The 12,401-nt window shown below is 28.1% G+C and overlaps 1 protein-coding gene across 1 annotated transcript in view; it reads right to left on the bottom strand.

The window, feature by feature from the left end:
• LOC117176551 (KAT8 regulatory NSL complex subunit 1) overlaps nt 1-7,228 on the bottom strand; it is a 47,317-nt gene extending 40,089 nt beyond the window's left edge. Inside the window, exon 1 of the mRNA XM_033366804.1 lies at nt 6,814-7,228. The gene's annotated coding sequence lies outside the window, so the exon portion shown is untranslated. The remainder of the gene's footprint in view (nt 1-6,813) is intronic.
• Nucleotides 7,229-12,401: the final 5,173 nt, after the last annotated feature.

Here is a 12,401-nt window from a genome sequence, read left to right as displayed (position 1 = left end):
ATTATGTATTGCCATTTTAGCTTTATTTGATATATTTTTACTTCTGATAAGGGGACCTGCTCTACCAATAACCTTCTTACCTTCATTTATTCATCTATCTAAAACGAAATTTTCAATTTAAATCCATTTGATCTATTAATGTTGTTCCAGCTACAACTTAAAATAATGCATATAAGCTTCTTTTGTAATCTAATATTTGTGATATAAATGGATAACTATTTTAGCACTATTTCTAGTTTGAAGTCATATGTAAAAATTTGCGTTCATTTGAACGTTCGAAACTTTAAACACATTGTATTTTTAACAAAATAGTTCCATTTTCAACCAAATAATTGAATTTTCAATCCAAAATGGTGAATTTTCTATCTAAAAAGACGAATGCTCAACAAAACAGTTGAATGTTTGAACAAGAAAAGATAATAGTAGACTATTCAATTAAAAAGAATTAACTTTCAGCCATACATGATTAATTGACAACCAAAAAAAGATTATTTTGTACCAAAATATGAATTTTCAATCCAAATGATAAATTTTCAACAAAAAAAAAATATAATAATAAATACCTCAATTTTCTACGAGGAACGCATTCATTCTCTAAGTGTTAGGAAAAATTATTCTACAGGACAAATATTACAAAACAACGATTGTTTATGATCAAAAATTGAAAAGCAATTGGGTATACCTGAGACTAATTCCTTTAAAAGTTAATGAAAAGCAATGAAAAATATTTTTTTCACGTGCCAATACATGGAAACCCATCAGCACGATGCCTTTCACAATTATTTTCTCAAAGCTTGTAATAAAACATCTTTACGATCGACTATCAAATTGTATACGTTGACTTTATCTTTATTATACGAACAGTCTAAGTCTAGGCTTATCAGAAATAATTATGCCACCCTCAAAGAATTTCGGTGAATCTGGAGACGACCTTCTGTATTTTAGTTTTTAGAAACCAAAAGTCCTATCCATTCCTTTATGAAAAGATAGCCTCTGGGTGTGTGAGTAAAGCGAAAATTGGGACCGTGACTAGTCACATTCATGAATCTAAGCTGTCCTCATTATATGTGCGAAGCACGATACTATAAAATAATTTTATAGCTTAACTGGAAAATATCAGATTCTATTGTATAAAATGTAAATTATATTACATGAAATCTATAAACTTTATTTCTAATACCAATAAATAAATCATTGAATTAAATATATTTATGTATAAATATTCCACTAATTTGCAATGTTTATTTACTTAATATTTCTTGATTGTGTACAAAACGAAATTATACAACGATTCTTCAACGCTTTCAAACTATCATTATATAAATAGAAACAAAAAAAGTTGCCTTGGACATGGGCATGTGACTGGGACTCGAAACGGTTAAAAACGAAAATATAAGATTTAGAAAAAAAACTATTAAATTAAATTACTGCAATTATCTTTGTTTTTGTTTAATCAGCATAAATACAATACAAAATATTATTTTAGAAGATATACCATAGAGTATAGGTAATACTATAACACATTACGTCAATTATTTTTTTAATGTAATAAACTATATTAGATATTCGGAAAAAATTCTAACTTTCCTCTAAACGTCCGGTTCTCAAATTTTATATGAATAATTACTCTTAATTGAAGGCGAACGCCATAAGAAAAAGTTCCGTCGCAATATATTTCTCAAGAGACTGTTTGATCCACCCACACACTCCGAAAAGTACACAGAAAAATTCGGAAACACACGAGAAAAAGCTTCATACCAATATCCTCATCGTTTACGGATAAAATGCAGCTTTCCGATACAAATATAGGGATAAATCTTCTTTTTGTGTTTTTGGAGATCGAATACAATTAATTAATACAAGAAAATTTGAGATCCGAACGTTTAAATTAAAATATTTTTTACAACTTTTCTATAGCTTTCAGACTGCGTAGGCGAATAGAAAGGCAGTGTTCCAAAAAGAATATTATTGGGAATCGATTCATTCTGGCATTGCCCGAAATTTATTGTAACCGGACGTTTAAATTAAAATTGTCATTTTTTTTTAAATTTTCCTATAGCTTTCAGAGTGCGTGGGTGAATGAAACGCAGTTTTCCGATAATGATATTAGGGTGGAACTTCTTTGGAGTTGCCTGATGCAAAATAAGAGTAATTAATGAAAGAAAATCCGAGAACAGAGTCTTTATTGGAGTGGAATGTTACATTTTGTCTAAATATCAAATATAGATTAATTCAGTGACATGCGTTGAACTTACAAGATAAAGGCAAATTATACAATGTATGACAGTTTCCATTTTTAATCACAATATTGATCGTACATCATTCACGGATAAAATATGTATGATCATCAATTACGAAATAATTAATTACTCATGGCAGCAATCGACAAAATACCAAAACGGAAATTAAATATATTATTTTTATAACGTCGAAACGTACAAAATAAAAACATATGGCTACTAATCTATAAATAATAGATTAGATAACTTAATTATGTCGTTATTAATTAATTATTAAAGAAAACTAAAACGAAAGAAATTAATATCAAATATTAATTTCAAGGCAAATATTTTCAAAATGTTTTCAAAAACACTTTCTCAGTATTCATTTTGCCATTTTTTAAAAATTTAAATCCTAATTTTGTACTTTTTACTGTAAAATAATTATTTTCTTTGGTGAGAAATTTTAAAGTATAATTAAAAGGCTATATTCAATGATGAAGTTTTCTGAAAAATATTACTTCAGTTAAATTAATCCTGAACAAAACAGGAGTATTCCAACATCATTGATCGAGCGCGTGAGAGGCAATAACTTTTGGTGCGCACAACGCTCAGTGGTCCAGAAATTGATTTTTGCGGACAAATTCGTCAATTTTTATATTTACTTAATTTTGTGTTTAACAATACTTTTTCCAATACAGCCACAAATTATTATTTCAGCGATATGATTTTTGCTCTCTGGATGAATCTTAAATAAAACAATTGTTACCCAGAACTAGTGAGGCCTGACTTAGAAATCACAAATATTCTATTATAAATTGTATTTAATTATTAAAATCAAATTATTTAAACAAATTTAACACTATCAGCTAGCTTTTGAATACATATATTTGGTCTCAAACTCGTTGTAACTTACTATTAGAAAAGTATTATTAACGAAAAAATGTCATAACTTGAAACTTTATAAACAACTCATAAAGTTATAATGTAATTTTTTCCGTGAAAGTCAATCACATTATTAGATTTTCTTAAAAATGAAAATTATTCTCATCCCAACATTAACTTTTCCACTATGTCGATTATTCTGACCATGAAACTTAATCGGTCAAAAATGGTTTGTTGGTGAATCTTTAATAAATAGTAAACAACAGAGATTAAACTGAAGCAAACCAGTTACATTTTCAACCAACTAGTTTAATTTTCAATCCAAAAAGACTAATCGTTTAGAAGATAGTTGAATTTTCAACCAAGAACGATATTTTTTTCAACCAAAAAGAGGACAATTCCGCTAGAAGATGAACTTTAAAACCAGAAGGAGATATTTTCTATTAAAATAAACGAATTGGCATAAAAAGTTTAATTTTTGACCAAACGATGAATCGTTAACACAATAGTTGTAGAATTTCCAATTCAAAAAAAGTGACTTTCAACCATGAAAGAAAAATTTTCCAGTAAAAAAGATTACTTACCAAAAAACGAATTTTCAATCCAAAAGGCCAAATTTTCTATCAAAAAATACGAGTTTAATAAGTCAGTCAAAATTTGAAACCAAAAGTATGAATTTTAGCAAAATAGTTGGATTTGAAATAATAAATATACAACCCTATAGTAGAATTGTTAACCAAAAAAGATTAACTTTCAATAATAAAAGATGAATTTTCAACCAAAAAGGACGAATTTTGTACCAAAAAGATGAATTTTTAAGGCACTATCTATTTTTACAGAATTTTCCGTATTTTTGCCTTGAACTAACTGGAAAACAGATTTAAAAAAACCCGTAACGTTAGTCAGTGTTAGTCACAATAGTAGCCATTTCAATTAAAAAGAATTATCTTTCGACCATAAAAAATTAATTTTTCCAACAAAAAGATGGATTTTCAAATGCACCAGAAGTTCAAAACGTTGAAATGAACGAAACATTTTTTCCCAGATTTATTTTATCCAAAAATATTGTTTCAAATACAATTAAAATAATGCATTTTAAGTTTATTTAGTAATCTGCTATTTCCAATATTATCAGAATCAATATTTCAGTGCTGTTTCTAGTTTACAAAGTCATCAGTAAAAATTTCGTTCATTTGAACGTTCGGAAATTAAAGCACATAATTTTCAACCCAAACGGACGAATTTCTATTAAAAAAAAAAAAAAAAAAAAACAACGACATTTCAATAAATTAGTTAAATTTTCTGACAAAAAATATGACTTTAACAAAATACTAAGTCAAAAAAAAATTAAAATATTCTACCATATAGTACAATTTTTAAACAAAAGAGATTAACTTTCAACCGTAAAAGAGAAATTTTCAAACACAAAAAAAAATAAATTTTGTACCAAAAGATGGATTTTCAATAAAAAAAAATTACACCAAATACTTGAATATTCAACAAAATAATATAATGGCTAAACAAAAGAAGTTAATTTTAAACCAAAAATATAGAAGTAAACTTTTTAATTAAAAAGAATCAACTTTCAACCATAAAAGATGAATTTTCAAACAAACCAAAAAGATGAATTTCAAATCAAAAAGGACGAAGCTCCTATCCAAAAATAGGAACGTTCAACAATTCTGTTTAATCTTAAATAAAAAGATATCACTTTTTAACAAAAAAATTGAATAAAACAAAAATTCAACTATATAGTAGAATTTATAACAAAAAGATATTAATTTTAAACAAAAATATAAAAAGAATTAACTTTTAAGATAAAAAGATTTTTGCATCAAAAGAAAAATTTTAAAATTAAAATATTAAAGTTTAGGAGATATTTGCGTTTTTATGACCCAGGATCTAAAATACACATTTTCGATTTTTTAAAAATAGAAAATCATTCTTTTAACTGTGCTCTATTTGTTAACATTATAACATTTATATCCCCGAAATGACCGGAAGAAGAAAAGCTTTGAATTTTTAAATACATAATATAAAAGCAACATCCATTTTTGACCGTAACATGAAGTTTAAAATATAAAATAATCTTAGATATTTTAATGGAGATAGCTGCGAACACTAAGCACAATTCTAAACACTTATTTTTCTAATATAAACAAGATCTTTAATACAGAAGTAAAAACAAATCTGAAAAATTCCGTTTTTTTTTTCAAAAAAATGCCAAAGTTTTATGTGGAATTATTTAATTTGGAACCATTTAACGCCAACTTTGAATGATGCAATCTGAATTTATTCAATCCACGTGAATAACTTCAATAGTTTAAAATTATCAGAAATTATATTTGTTATGATCGTTTTCCATTTGGAATGGAACATAAATTAAAAAAATTTTTAATCGATCAAGTCCTAAAGTTTAAATTTTAAATAGTCCATCAAGTTTTCTGGTACAGGTAAAAATGAAAATTATTAAATCGGTGTATTTAACCATTTAGCCCCAATATTGATTTGAATTAAAAAAAGAAAAAAAAACTGAATTTTAAAAGATAGAACATAAAAGTTTTTAGCAACAATTCAACTGTTTAAAAAAAACCTGATACACTCAAACACTCTTTATACTATTTCCTTCGTTTGTTTGTGACAAAAGTTTCTCCCTTTAAATTTCTTTGGAATTCAAGAATCCCTATTTCCTCAAAACGCATAATTTATTCCTGTCGCTTCAATCGATCCCGCACACACCTTTCGCGAAAACTGCAATTCAACCCCAGGAAACCTCTCAAAAAAAGCTGAAACCCTTGTCCCCTTGAAAAAGGAGCCTTCGGTCCGGGTCTAAAAAACCAAAAACCGGTTTTTTACCGTCTCGTGAAACTCGAATGGATCGCAGAAACCGGAATTTTTCAGATTACTCACCTCGCCTCGTGTTCGTATCGTACTCGCTCCTCGAGGCGCCGCTTGAGAATATTTCGAAACTGAATTCTATCGACCCAAGAAAAAAACGCGATTATTACAATAGAAAAGATGAAACGGGAAAAAGGAAAGAGCAAAAATCGGTTCCGGCTTTAGAATGGTGAAGCCGGTGGAAAGAGAGTAGTAGAGGGAAAATAAGAGAGATAGAAAGTGACGGAGAAAATATAAAGAGACAAGAAAACGGGTGGCGTTTCTGTGAAACTAGGAGGGGGAGAGTTAAGGGCGTGAAAGGTTTTCTTAAAATTCGAGTACAAAATTTAGGTAAAAAATCTGTAGCAAAATTATAAAAAATTGAAAAGCGGATATAAAAGTTGTTAAAAAATCGCACAATCACTATCATGAAACTCGGGAGGCGTCGATCCGGCGAGTTTATCGCAGGTAGCCTGACGCATTCCCACGTGATCCCCGGTTTTGGAACTCGCATAAGAAATCTCGTTTTCGGTTGGGTAAAACAAAAAACACCGGGACTCTTATCCCTCGAAAGCTGTTGCATAATGACGCGCAAGAATTCATAGTAACCGCGAGTCCACGTCCACGTCTCTGTAGTACTTCAACATTGCAAAAGTAGGTAAAAAGGGGCAAAATTTTCTTTGTAAAAGGAAGCAAAAGTTCCTGGCCAGAAAAATGCGACGGGGAAATGTGAGGCGGGCACAAACGAACGTTTCAGAGTGAGTGAGAGAGAGAGAAAGTGAGTGAGAGAGAGAGAGGGGAGAAAAGAAAAAAAGAGAGGGAGGCAACCTACGGAAGAATGGCGAGCTCCCTTCAGCAGTTGCGGCAGTGTACAATGGCGCTGGTTTTTCTTACTCCTTATTTCCTAGTTTCCAATTTTAATATCAATTTCAATTTTAACGACGCACTCGCGCACAGGAAATGCGGACGAGCCTCACGGAGAAGACACTACGCAACAACACAGCACAGAACGCACGAGATAAATCCGTCACACCCAAAGCACGATGCACGATATGTATTATATACTTTCAGCAAAGCGTCGGTTGAATGGTGTCGACTGAGTTTGGGGATTGACTGAATGAGGGGCACGGACGGGAGTCTCAACGGAGTCTTTTAATTTCGGCGACACTCGCTAGGAACAAACATTTATCAATAATAAATTCTTCGCTGCCAACTTCGCTGCTGGCGGCGGCGGACTACTACCGGATGTGTCCTTCGAGCCACGCTACCCAATCGTTAAGCTGAATTCACAAGGAACCCAAGGAACTAACCTCCATTGTTCGGGAGGGAGACGCTCGTGAATTTTCCCGCCGAGTGTTGAGTTTCAGGGACGTGTTTTTTGGGTTCAAGAACCCTGGCTGCATTACAAACAAAATATTTGAATTTTCACCCAAAACAGATTTTCTACCAAAAGACAAGAAGTTTAAGTAAAAGAGACAAATTGTGAATAAAATTGTTGAACTTTCAAATATATAGTAAAATTATCAATACAAAAAGAAAAATGTTTGAGAAGACAAATGAATTTTTAACAAAAAAGTTCATTTTAAACCAAAAAATGAATTTTTTACCAAAAGACAAATTTTCAGCAAAAAGTCGATTTTTTGACGACTTGAATTCAACCAAAAAGAAGAATTTTTAATAAAATAGTTAAATCCTTCATAAAAAATATTATTTTTCTAACCAAAAAGACGAATTTTCAACAAAATACATGAATTTTGTTGTTGAGAATTCATGATTTCCTGTTAAAAATCCACTTTTTCTAACAAATTCAACCTTTCAACCAATAATTGTACATTGTCAACAAGAAACTTATATTTCAACCAAATAAGTGAATTTTCAACTAAAAAAGATAAGTCCTCAATTAAAAATTAAATCTTTAAATTTAAGAGAAAAAAAATTAATTTCCAACAAAAAACGAATTTTCAACTAGTAGAATTTAAGTAAAGAAGAATTTAAAAAAAAATAGTTAAATCCCCATCCAAAAGGTTTAATCGTCTACCCATAAAGACGAATTTTCAATCAAATATATTCATTTTGTACAAAACAGTTTAATTTTTAACCGTAAAAGAATAATTTTTTTTATCAAAAATAGAATAGATAAAAAAAGCAAAAAAATGATTTTTAACATAAATATTGAATTTTAAAGGCAAAAAAAAACTAATTATCTACAAAACAGTTGAATTTTCAACCTCAACATATGTTTGGCAAACATAAAAGGTAGTTTTATACGAAATAGTTATTTTTTCACATAAAAAGTTTATTTCTTAACCAAATAGTTGAATTTTTAACGAAAATTATTCATTTTTAACAGAATAGTAGAATCTTCAACGAAAACAGAATAATTTTCTACCAAAAAGATAAATTTCAATAATATAAATCAACTCCATAAAACAATTAAACTTTTAACTTAACAAATTAGACCAATTTTTTGATAAAATTTTTAACAACGAATTTTCAACGAAGTAGTTAAATGTTCAACCAGAGAGGTGAGTCATCAGACAAGAAATTATTTTTTAACTAAAGAGTTACATTTTTTAACTAATTGTATACTGCTATAAAAAAGACGAATTTTCAACAAAATACATCATTTTCAGTCGCAAAAAGTTAATATAAAAAAAACTATTTTCAACCCGTTGAATTCAACCAAAAAGGACGAATTTTTAATAAAATATTTGAATCCTCTACCAAAAAGATCAATTTTCGACAAACAATAATTTTTTACAAAAAAAAAAACGAATTTTCAACACAATATAGTAAATTTCCTGTTTGATACATGAATTTTTCTTTTTCAGATTTCATAATTATTCACCAACAGTTACTTTTTAACCAGAAATGCAATATATAAACTTTCAGTCACAATAATTAATTTTGAACCAAAATTTAAACGCGTTTTCAACTAAATAGTTAAATTTTCAACGAAAGAGATAAATCCTGAAAAAAATGAATTTTTAAAAAAGTGTGTACAACTTTCAACCAAGTACCTGAATTTTTAGCCAAAAAGGGTTCCTTTTGCTCTATATTTCCTGGACTTTTCCGCCTGGTTTGTGATAACACTTTTAGTTTACTTTTTAAATCGGGCGAAAAATACTTCGAAAAATCTTCAAAATTATCAAAATGGTGGCGATTTTTCTGAAAATTTTGAAAGGCAATTGATTCAAATACCCTAGCACTTTTCTATTCTTAATTTGTAATTTAGGTTGCTAAAAATAAGTCTCTTGACATTTTTTTCTAACGTGTTATGTTCTCAAATTTACTATAATATAAAGAAAACCGTTTAAAATACTACTTCTTCAGAATAATAATTTCCACGCTGTTGTAAGAAAACGTTTACTTAATTTTTTCCCTGAAAGTCTATTTTTGATGATAATCAAATGTTTCAACTTATACTCAATTTGTCTTAAATTGTTTGTTTTTTCATTATTCTTTCACAAAAATATCTTATCAACTGCAGTATGACATCTTAAAATCGTATCATTAAAAAAAAACAACATTTTTATCCTGCATTATTAACACTTCATTACAAAATTGGTTAAATAAGCGAGATAGAGAAAACCGTCAACAGAATTTTCTAGGTCTTTTTAAGAAGAATGACTTTGAGAATTTCAAATCATTTTACTTATAAAACTATTTGATCATTGTATTTTTAATAAATAAATAATATTGTTAAAAAAGTTTTTAATTGTTTAAATTCTGGAATTTTCTGGTTTGGATATTTTATAATTCTGCAATTTTTTTATTCGCGCAGTTTCGAATTCGGTAATGTTATAAACTTCTGGGGATTTTATTACTAGTGAATTTTCCAATTCGATAATATTATAAGCTCTTCGGGAATTTTATTATTGGGAAATTGTATTATTCTGTAGTTTTATTATACGGGAGTTTTACAGTGTCCAGAATTTTATTTCTTGGTATTTTCAATAGTCCCATTTTGGAGAAATAATATTAATATAGAAATACAAATTAGAATAACGAACGAAAAGTTTAAAACCTGTATTAGTTCAAAAAATGATACATTTAAAGAAAATTCTCGACAACATTTTGTTTATGATCAATTTCATTAGATTAAGGAATTAAAATACAAATAAGTTTGCCAAAATGGAACTTCTGCGGGATTTAATAAGAAAACTAAAACTTCTCATTCTTGTATCAATGCAGTAAATTACATGTTTTAAATTTCCAAATTTTTATATATTTTTAATTTTGTTTGTGAGTTTGTAATTAAAAAATTATGATGCCCAAGAAGTATTTTTAATATTAATAATATTTTTTATCAATATTATAATTATAATATTGATTAAAAAGAATATCAAATTCAGGAAACCAATTTTATAAATTATATACGTGGCTCTGGCCCGATTTCAAAACCGGTGCTTTTATCTCATTATCAATATTCAATTTCATTACACATTTGATATCACTAGAAATTGATTAATCAGACCTAGATAAATAAATTACACATAAGTAGTCTAATTATGCAAAAATTTTGGCCAGCATGTGCAAACTTTTCCAAATAGCTCTGCAAACAAAAAACAACAGCACTTTCATATAAACGTATAGACACGTTTCTTTTATGAGTCACGCCATCACTTACAAATGCTCTTACTATTTTTATCGATATTTTTTCAAATAAAAATGTAATTATAATGTTGTTTCTTAATTAATATTAAAGGGAAACATAATTTTAAAATACATTATATACCAGCGAACATCTTAAAGTCAAAACACTAATTATAATAAATTTAATTATGTAAGAAAAAGATAAAAAATAAAATAAACAACAGTGAAATAATAAATCAAATAAAAAACAAACAATTATTAAATATACAATAAAACCACCGGGTACACAACACTTTTATTCACCCCTGCTGTAATTTTCAAATTAGCACACTCAAAACTCGGATTGTTCCACTCCATTCAAAAGTGGGACGTATATAACGTGTATATATATACATATATATTAAATTGACCACGTGTTAGCGCGAAATTTTAAAATCGAGTATAATAAATTAAATAAGAACTGATGTTGTCCATTTTTCCACAAAACGACGCAAAAACGTCTTTATCGATTGAATTCACGGATGTTGCATCAGATAACGATTCCCCGCTGCGATGCGTCAATTCGAACTATTCGTGAGACTGGTTCTTTTTGTCACGTTCCACCAACCAAGCAAGTCAAGCAGACTGAGCAAGTCTAAACAAGTCCGTCAACCGCCTTCTGTTTATTTCGACATTACATATTTAAAAATAAAATAATCTCAACACTTCTCCAAGTTTCAAAAATTCTCAAAAACATATGTCTCAATCTCTCAAAATGAGTAATACATCTTATATAATCTGCGTTTACAATACCGGATGCCGGTTTTCAAATAGCACAGTTACGTATGCATTTTTTTCACGAACTCGCAGTCAATTACATTTTTTACAGAATAACAATTATTAAAAAAATAAAAAACGTTATAAATTCAAACTTTATTTTAAAAACATCGAAACCGAAAAATGTATATATAAATAATTTTTAAGAATTTAAATTTGAAACCAAACAATTTTGAATGTTTTAAATTATTTAATGGTTCAAGTACGAATATTTCAATCTAAAATTATTAAATTTTAATCGTTCTCACTTTAAATAATTGAATTGAGAGTATTTAAATCTATAATTTTATTATATGTTGTATGCTTCGCTTTTTTTACAAAAAGAAAATTGACTCATTTCCTAATTTTTCATTTAAAAAATGTCTAACCTTTGAAAATATACAAAACGCCTTTTCTTCGAAATTGTAGAGATGTCCCTGGTCAGGTCTGGTCGATTAGGTATTTCATGTTAGGTGGGGAAAATTCAAGATGTCTGCACTCCGAGGGCCAAACAATGGTACCAATATTGCATGGCACAATACTTGATTTTATTAATAACTTGAACAAAAAAAATTATTTTTTACCATAAGTGTGTTTGAATTGGATAAATGAAAAATCCCGAAAACTAAAATTCCCGTATTGGAGAATTAGCAAATAGTAAAATTGCCCACAGCTTATATTATTACCGAATTTAAAAATTACCGACAGAAAATTGCGGAATTATAAACTATCAGAACTAGAAAAATCACAAATTATAAAATTCCCGCATTCAAACAATTAAAATTGGTTGATACATATTATTTGTTTATTCAAAACACAATAATCAAATATTTTTATTAACAAAAAAATATATATTTTTCATGTCTAAAGTTTATAGAATTATTGTTTACATTAAAAATGATAATTGAACAAAAATTTAATCCAGAAATATTTTTGTTCTATTATTGTTTTTTTTTAAATGCAAACAATAATTTTAGAATCTTTAAACATGAAAAACAATTTTTCTTATAAAAATATTTGATATTGTAC

Source organism: Belonocnema kinseyi, chromosome 7 (assembly GCF_010883055.1).
Source record: "Belonocnema kinseyi isolate 2016_QV_RU_SX_M_011 chromosome 7, B_treatae_v1, whole genome shotgun sequence".
Classification (NCBI taxonomy): Eukaryota; Metazoa; Arthropoda; class Insecta; order Hymenoptera; family Cynipidae; genus Belonocnema; species Belonocnema kinseyi.
This window is presented reverse-complemented; position numbering and strand designations above follow the sequence as displayed.